The following is a 7,924-nucleotide window of genomic DNA, read 5'->3' on the forward strand; positions in this document are numbered from 1 at the left end:
TAAAAATAAGAGAAAATACATTTATCAATTTAGAAATAATAATTTATTTTTTAATAGAATAAATTATATATTGAATACAAAAATTATTAAGGTTTTTTTCACGTAAATTTATAATCATCCATAGTGTTTTGATAATATTACTAAAGAATATTAATTAATTTAATAGCTTTTGTAGTGAGATAGGCTTGTTTGGATAAGTTTTTAAGAAAAAAAAATTTAAACTTTTTTTAAAATATCTTATGAAAAAATAAAAGTAATTTTATGTTTGAATATCTCATACAAAAAGATCTTTTTATTTATCAATTATATTTGGATATAACAATATAAAAGTACTTTTTGTTTATTTATTACATGAAAAACATCTTTTTTTTAAGAAAAAAGATCTTTTAAAAAAATGTAAATTACGTACTTGTTTGGGCACCATTATTTTGATAAGAAAAGATCTTTTTTCATTGAAAAAATATCTTTTTTATTTTTTAGTGTGTTTGGCAAATTTCTAGTAGTAAAAATAAAAGTACTAGAAAAATCAGAAAAACATCTTTTTTTAAAAAAATCTTTTTTCCTTAAAAAAAGATATTTTTCATATAATAAATAAATAAAAAGTACTTTTATATTATTATACCCAAACATAATTGATAGATAAAAAGATCTTTTTACATGAGATACCCAAACATAAAATTACTTTTACTTTTTCATAAGATCTTTTAAAAAAATATAACTCAAAAAAAGATATTTTCTTAGAAACTCACCCAAACAAGTCCTACAGCTTCTCAAAAAAGATCTTTTTTATTTTTTTAGTGCTTTTATTTTTACTACTGGAAATTTGTCAAATACGCTAAAAAATAACAAATATATTTTTTTTACTAGAATAATGGCGCCCAAACAAACACATAAGCCTTTGAAAACTTAAAAATTATGTCAAAATGTGAAATATTAACCGGTAACAACGTTGATCATATTGTTTTGACTTCATGATTGAATATGATACCAACAAATAAAGTTGTCACATTTAAATTTTAATAAAGACAAATCTCCACAAGTATTGCTATCAATGAGAATTATTCTACTTTCAAAACAAATATGATTTTTCACTGTATTTTCTATTTCAGCAAGCCGAGAACTAATCCACCATAGATTGAAGTTCCTTTAATTTCGGGTCTGCCAGTAGTCAATAAATTATTACATACATAAATAAAATTAAAAAAACTAATATTTGATCACTACAAATTTAATATGAAGTGGATTAGCATTACTCTAAATTTCAATCTCAATATCATTAGGAACAACATTGTTGCTTTGTGTGTCTTCTCTAACCTAGTTAGCCATAAAATAATCTTAAAGCACCTATATTAAAAAAAATTGAAAAAACTAAGCAAACTATATATAAAGCACCTCTTGAAAAATTTGAACAAACTATTGCAACATCAGCAATTAGACTCATTGCATATATATAATTCAAGCAAAATTACAAAAACACTAATTCTCCATCAACATATATAAACTATTGCAACATGCCAACATCAATAATTAGAACCCAAAGTAGATAACGATTTAAAATGAAAAATGCAAAATGAACTTTATGTAATGAGAACATGCACAATTCAATGAAGAATCAATCAAAAAATATATTTATTTTTATATAAAATAATTTTAGAATCAACCATTAAAAATATTAGTACATAATATTGCCAGAAATCAAAGAAATGCATATTAGACTCACTGCACGGATATAAACAAAATCATAACACAAATTCACAACTTCATAACAAAATTACTTCACTATGTACATATTTAATGAAATACAGATTCAATCATTCATAACGTGAGAGAAAAAGAGAGAGGAAAACTTATATGTAAACAGAGAGATAAAGGAGGAAGACAGCGACATGCTAAGGGAAAAGGAGATCTGATGACAAACTTACATAAAATTATAGCAATGCTCAAATGATGAGTCTATGGAAGAAGAAAAGAAGAATTTATTAGACTCACAATGTGATGTGGAGAATAAAAGAAAAAATAAAAATACTATTGCAGTATGCATACGACTATTTTCTAATAATAATATAAAATATTTATAATAAAAATGATTATATATATTTTTTATTTAATAAATTTTTTATATAATTGTATGTATTATCCCGTATAGAATATAGGAATATACACTAATTTATGAATAAAAAATTAAACTAATGAATTAACTAATAAAAATTAATTTTTTACCAAAAATAAAAAAATTTAAATTTACAATCTCTTAAATGAATATAGAGAAATTATGCTATTTGAATTATAACTCATTAACATTAAATATATCTGTTAGTATTTCTTTTTGTATATTAAATATTTTAAACTTTTTAATATTAGCAGATATAAATTTAGTCAAAGTGGTTAGCATTTTATTTGGTTTCTAGTTCAAGTCTTAAAAATGGTAAAAATATTTGATGATTTATAATTTTTTATTATTAGGAGTGTTCTTGAAGATCAAGTCAAATTTTGTTTTGTCATATTCAAGTTTATAATTTTCACCTGTTGTATTTTTGAGTCAAGTTTGAAATTTCAAATTATTTCAACCCGACATTTTATATTTCTTGAAAAAAACATACAAATGTTTTTAATAGAGAAATATTAAATGAAAAAGTATTTTTTTAATTAATAAGTACCAAGTCTCAAATATGTCCTTTTTTTTAAATATCAATTAAATAATACAAACACAAATTTTATGAAATCAAACACAAAAATTTCTCATAACAAATGCATAAATTTTGAAAAAATAAAATAAAAGAAAATACATAGTTTTATTAAAAAACACACAAATTCTATATAACATTTGGCATTCACATAGTATGATACAGTCATAAAAAAGTTCATATAGGCTAAATATAGGGTTTTTTATTTAAATAAAATAAATTATTTATTTATTCAAATAAAAATACACAATTTTATTATTTTTTTGTGACTTGAAAGAAAACAACAACAAAGAAAAAAATAAAAATAAACAAGAAATTGCTTAAAAAAAGGCAATCTCGTTGAATACTATTCTCAAACTCCTTCAACGGAAGCTTCACTTGAGGAGAAAGGGTTCTCACTTTGCCATAATATCTGCTATTGTGTTTGCATCTCTCAAGATCAACTGGAGATCAGCACACCATTTTCAAGATATGATATCTCGGATTTTTAACATCAAAGAATCAATAAAACTAGAGCAATCCTGTAAATTATTGACAATAATAAAGGCTTTCACACAGTCTGTCTCACATATAATGTCTCTTTGCTCCGAGTCCCATGCTAAAAGAAAACCTCTCCAAATAGCAAACAACTCTCCTTGCAAAATGCTACGACTCTCAATTATTCCCAGCCAGCCTCGTTGCCACCTTCCCTTCCAATCTTTACTAACACAAGCAAAACCAACCCAAGCACCATTGTCAGGATAGCTAGCATAATAATTAATCTTAAAAGTACCCATTGAGGGAGAATCCAAGAGCCACTAATGGCGGTGGAGGGGGTAGATAGTCGTTGCAACTCAAAAATATTTCAGAACGCTTTTTTCAAGGACAAAGCCATACGAGTCACCTTGTCTGTAGTCCAATGCTCGTGAGGATGAAAGATCTCGTTATTCCTCGAATGCCAAATGCACCAGAGACCAGAAAAGAATCTAAAGGGGCGTTGTTTACTATTATGTGAGAACCAACTCATCAAATCCACTGGTTGACCGGAGATCCCCAAAACTTGCCAAATTAGCTAGGCTTTTGGACAATTCCAAATGCAATGTAAAACCTATTCCTGAGCTGAGAAACATCGTGGACAGCTATCCGTGTGCGAAATACCCCTCCTAAAATAAAATGCAGCAGTAGGAAAATCCTCGCGAAGACATAGCCAGGCCAAAAATTTGTACTTTTTCGAAACATGTTGATGCCAAAGCCAAAGCCAATTATCTCTATCTTTCCAACTAAACATTTACTTACTGAGCCACAAATAACCACTACGAGCATCATAAACCATTGAAGCCACATCAGTCTAACACCAACCGACCTCTGAACCAACTTGAACATCCGGGTTGTAAGAGTTAATGTTACTCTGCAGAGACTGATTCAGAGGAGAATAGATATTCTCAATGTTCTACTGTCCAGATGATCAAAAGTCCAAAATTATGAGATCTGAATCAGAAATGTGAATATAATCCATCTCATGACACAATTGTCTGTTTCTTCTCCATTTAGAAAATCAAAAGTTATGTTCCAAATTCCAAATGCACCAAATAAAACTTTCCTTTAGGATATCCCAAACTCGACATATACTCTTCCAAACATAAGATCCCCTTCCTCGAGACCGACTGAAACAATCATGCTTAGAAGAATGGTATTCCTCTGTCAACAGTTGAACCCATAGCTTGTCAGAATGGTGAAAAAGTTGCCAAACTAGCTTTTCAAGAAGAGCAATATTAGCACAAAAATGATCTCTAATTTCCAGACCCCAAACTTCTTAGAGGTGACCAACACCTTCCAGTTAACTAGATTCATGCCTCTACCATCAGCTTGACCCTTCCATAGAATGTTTCACATCATGGATTCTATCTTAATAGTTACCCCTTTAGGGAAGAGAGATACTTGCATGCAGTAAGTAGGAATAAAATTGAGCAAACAGAGTATGCCCGCTTTATTAAGCAATCTCCCTTTTTAACTAGTTAATCTTCCACGAATCTTATCCAGAACATCGTTAAAAGTTGCGCGTGTTACCCGAGAATGATTAAAGTTCACCCATAAATACTTGCCCAAGTTTTGGACGAATATGATGGAGGACACTCCAGTGAAAATCTCTTTTCTTATTGCCGAAACATTTCTGGAGCATAGCGCTTTATATTTCTCCACATTAACTTTCATTCCAGAAGCTCTACAGAAATTTTCCAAAGCTACCATTACAGTTTGAATTTGCTGTTTTTCAACTTTACAGAAAAGAAGTAAATCATCGGTAAATATCAAATGAGAAATATTTGAACCCCCTCTAGAAACCGCAACCAGCTTCCACAAGCCCCTATCAACTTGTTGATTGATAGAATAGGACAATCTCTTCGTACACAACACAAACAGATACAATAATATAAGATCTCTTTGCCTAAAATTCCTACTCAGAGTGAAACTAACCTAGGAAGCACCGATACGACACGCAATACGAACACGACACGACACGGATACGCCGACATGTTCTTTTATAAAAAATTGGATATGACACGTTTAGGATACGTTGTGAATTAAAATTTAAATAATATATTAAATTAATAAAATATCATATTATAAATATATTTGCATAAAAAATTCTTAAAATTATGCAATTATTAAAAAAATAAAAAATTTTAATCTACTCTTGCCATCTTACTAACAGAAAATGTATGAATTTCTTCTCCTCCAAGTCCATCATCTGCAAACACCACGTACCACACAATGTAGTTCTTCAATTCACCTTCAACCTCTGTATCTTCTATTTCTCTTCTTCTTCAATATGACGCAGAGAACCAAGAACGGTTAAGCTAGTGAGTAAGTAAGCTATCAAAGACAAAGGGTAAATAGATTTAGGTGTTGGTTTATTAATTATTTTATTTTTAAATTTAAATTTTGATTTATTTTAATTTTAGAATATTTTAAAATTAGAAATAAAAAATTGGTTAATCGGGCCATAAAATCACAAAATCATTTAAAGATTTGTAGTCCAGTAGAAAGATCCGTTTCATGAACATCTGAATCGGGTTGGACTCGTTCGGATTCGTGACCGCTCTACCAAAATTCTGCACCGCAAGAAGACACGCCGCCGATATACTCATTTGAAGTATCCACCACGTGTCGGCGTCGAATTCGCGTCCGACACAGATACGCCGGCACCATGAGAGAATCCGTGCTTCATAGAAACTAACATAATTTTACTATTTTAAATATTTAGTTATATTTTCGCTGAAAAAAAAAACAAATACAATATTTACGGTGGTATTAGCAGTGAAAAAAATACTATTTTTTTCACTGTTGCTCCTAGCAAAAATAAAAAAAAATTCTAAGTTTTTTCGATCACCGAAAATAGGCAAAAAAGAGAAGAGATAAAAAAAACTATTCTCAATTAATCACTCTCACGTTTCTCTTTCTTATCTTTTTTCTCATTTTTTGCTGATAATAATTAAAAAATATATAAAGAAATTATTTTTTTTTTTATTAAAGATAGAGAGATTTAAATTTATGACTTTTTAAATGAATATGAAGAGATTATGTTATTTAAACTATAACTCATCGACAAAAATTGTTCTATTTTCGCTGGCAGTAAAATAAGCATAAACATTGTAATATTTGTTTTTGCTTTTTTGATGTGAAAACACAATTAAATGTATAAATTGATAAAATTTTATATCCGAATTTAAATTGACAAATAAAGAAGAGAAAATTTCACTCTTATCCTCTGCGAGATGCTAAAATGACACTTCTTTTTTTTCTATTTTATAAATGTACATTCTCCTCCCTTCTAACTTTTAAAAAACCTCCTCTTTAATCCATTTTAAACTTTTTGTGTTAACTAATGTTAACTTTATCTATTTTTTAAGAAAAAAATATTTTTAAAAAAAATATCCATTAGCAAAAATTTTATTTTTTATCATTAAATTTTGCTTACTAAAATATTCTTTAATAAATTATTCTTTTATTGATTAAATTGTATTTTAAAAAAAACTAATAATTATATTTTTTTCTAAAATACCCTTCAATAATTTTTTAATTATTAAATGATAATTTTACCAAAATTTTCATTAACAATTTTTTATATTTTACTATTAATTTTTCGATATCTATATTTATTATTTTAACATTAAATAAAAAATTTTAGTAAGATTATTTTTCAATATCAATATATATTAATTGTTATACATATTAACAGTGATAAATTTTTTTTATTTAATGTTAAAATAATATATATTGATATCAAAAAATTAATAGTAAATATAAAAATAATTGTTAACAAAATTTTCAGTAAAGTCATCATTTAATAATTAAAAAATTATTGAAGGGTAGATATCTTTAAAAAAATAATTTAATTATTAATATGATCAATATTTATTTAATTATCACAATCAAATTAAATATGTTATTAAAAAATTAAGTAATAATGTAATATGATCTTGATATTATTAGAAATATATGGACATCAAATATTTTGAAATTAAATATTTTTTTGTTTTCAAATATATATTTTAAAACGGATACGTGCTTTATTAATTGGTGAAAATTTTCAAGAAAAATATTATTGTTAGGGCCACAATTATAGAAATAACTATGTATCATTTGTATAGCAAAAAATTAAAAAAATCTAAGTACCATTTACTTAGAGGGTTTGGTGAACCAACATTGGCAATGTCAAACATTATTCAAATGTTTCCTCTGCTTACATGATCAAACATTATTTGAATTGATTCAGTCAATCTTACAATTAAACGGATAACATTCGATTATCAAAATAATAATGGATTATGTTCATCATGAATAAATCCATTTTGAGACTTAATCTCATCAACTATATGATGAGGCTTTAATCTCCCCACTCGAGTCAAACCCATTTTCGGCAAGGTCTTCAACCACTTGTTACGTTATTATGAGTGGGAATATTTATTATCAAAATATAATAAATAATAATGGATCATCGTAAACTTTTAGTTCAACATCCAATACATATGGGGGTATTTGAAAACTTTTTAAATGTTTCTGAAATAATGTTCTAGTGATTTTAATTATTAATTTTAATTAATATATATTGTATTTTTTTATAATTAAAATTAACAGTTAAAATGATTAAAGTATCAATATTTAAAAAATATCTAAAATTCTTCCGTGAGTATATATAGACACCGCAACACCGATTAATTCGAATAATAAACAATACAATATTATTTAAACAGAATCTTAAA

The 7,924-nt window shown here is 26.9% G+C and overlaps 1 protein-coding gene across 1 annotated transcript in view; it reads right to left on the reverse strand.

The window, feature by feature from the left end:
- The window catches only part of LOC107463106 (cyclin-A2-2), a 66,104-nt gene that overhangs the window by 6,473 nt on the left and 51,707 nt on the right, over nt 1–7,924 (reverse strand). The window lies entirely within an intron of this gene.

Source organism: Arachis duranensis, chromosome 8 (assembly GCF_000817695.3).
Source record: "Arachis duranensis cultivar V14167 chromosome 8, aradu.V14167.gnm2.J7QH, whole genome shotgun sequence".
Classification (NCBI taxonomy): Eukaryota; Viridiplantae; Streptophyta; class Magnoliopsida; order Fabales; family Fabaceae; genus Arachis; species Arachis duranensis.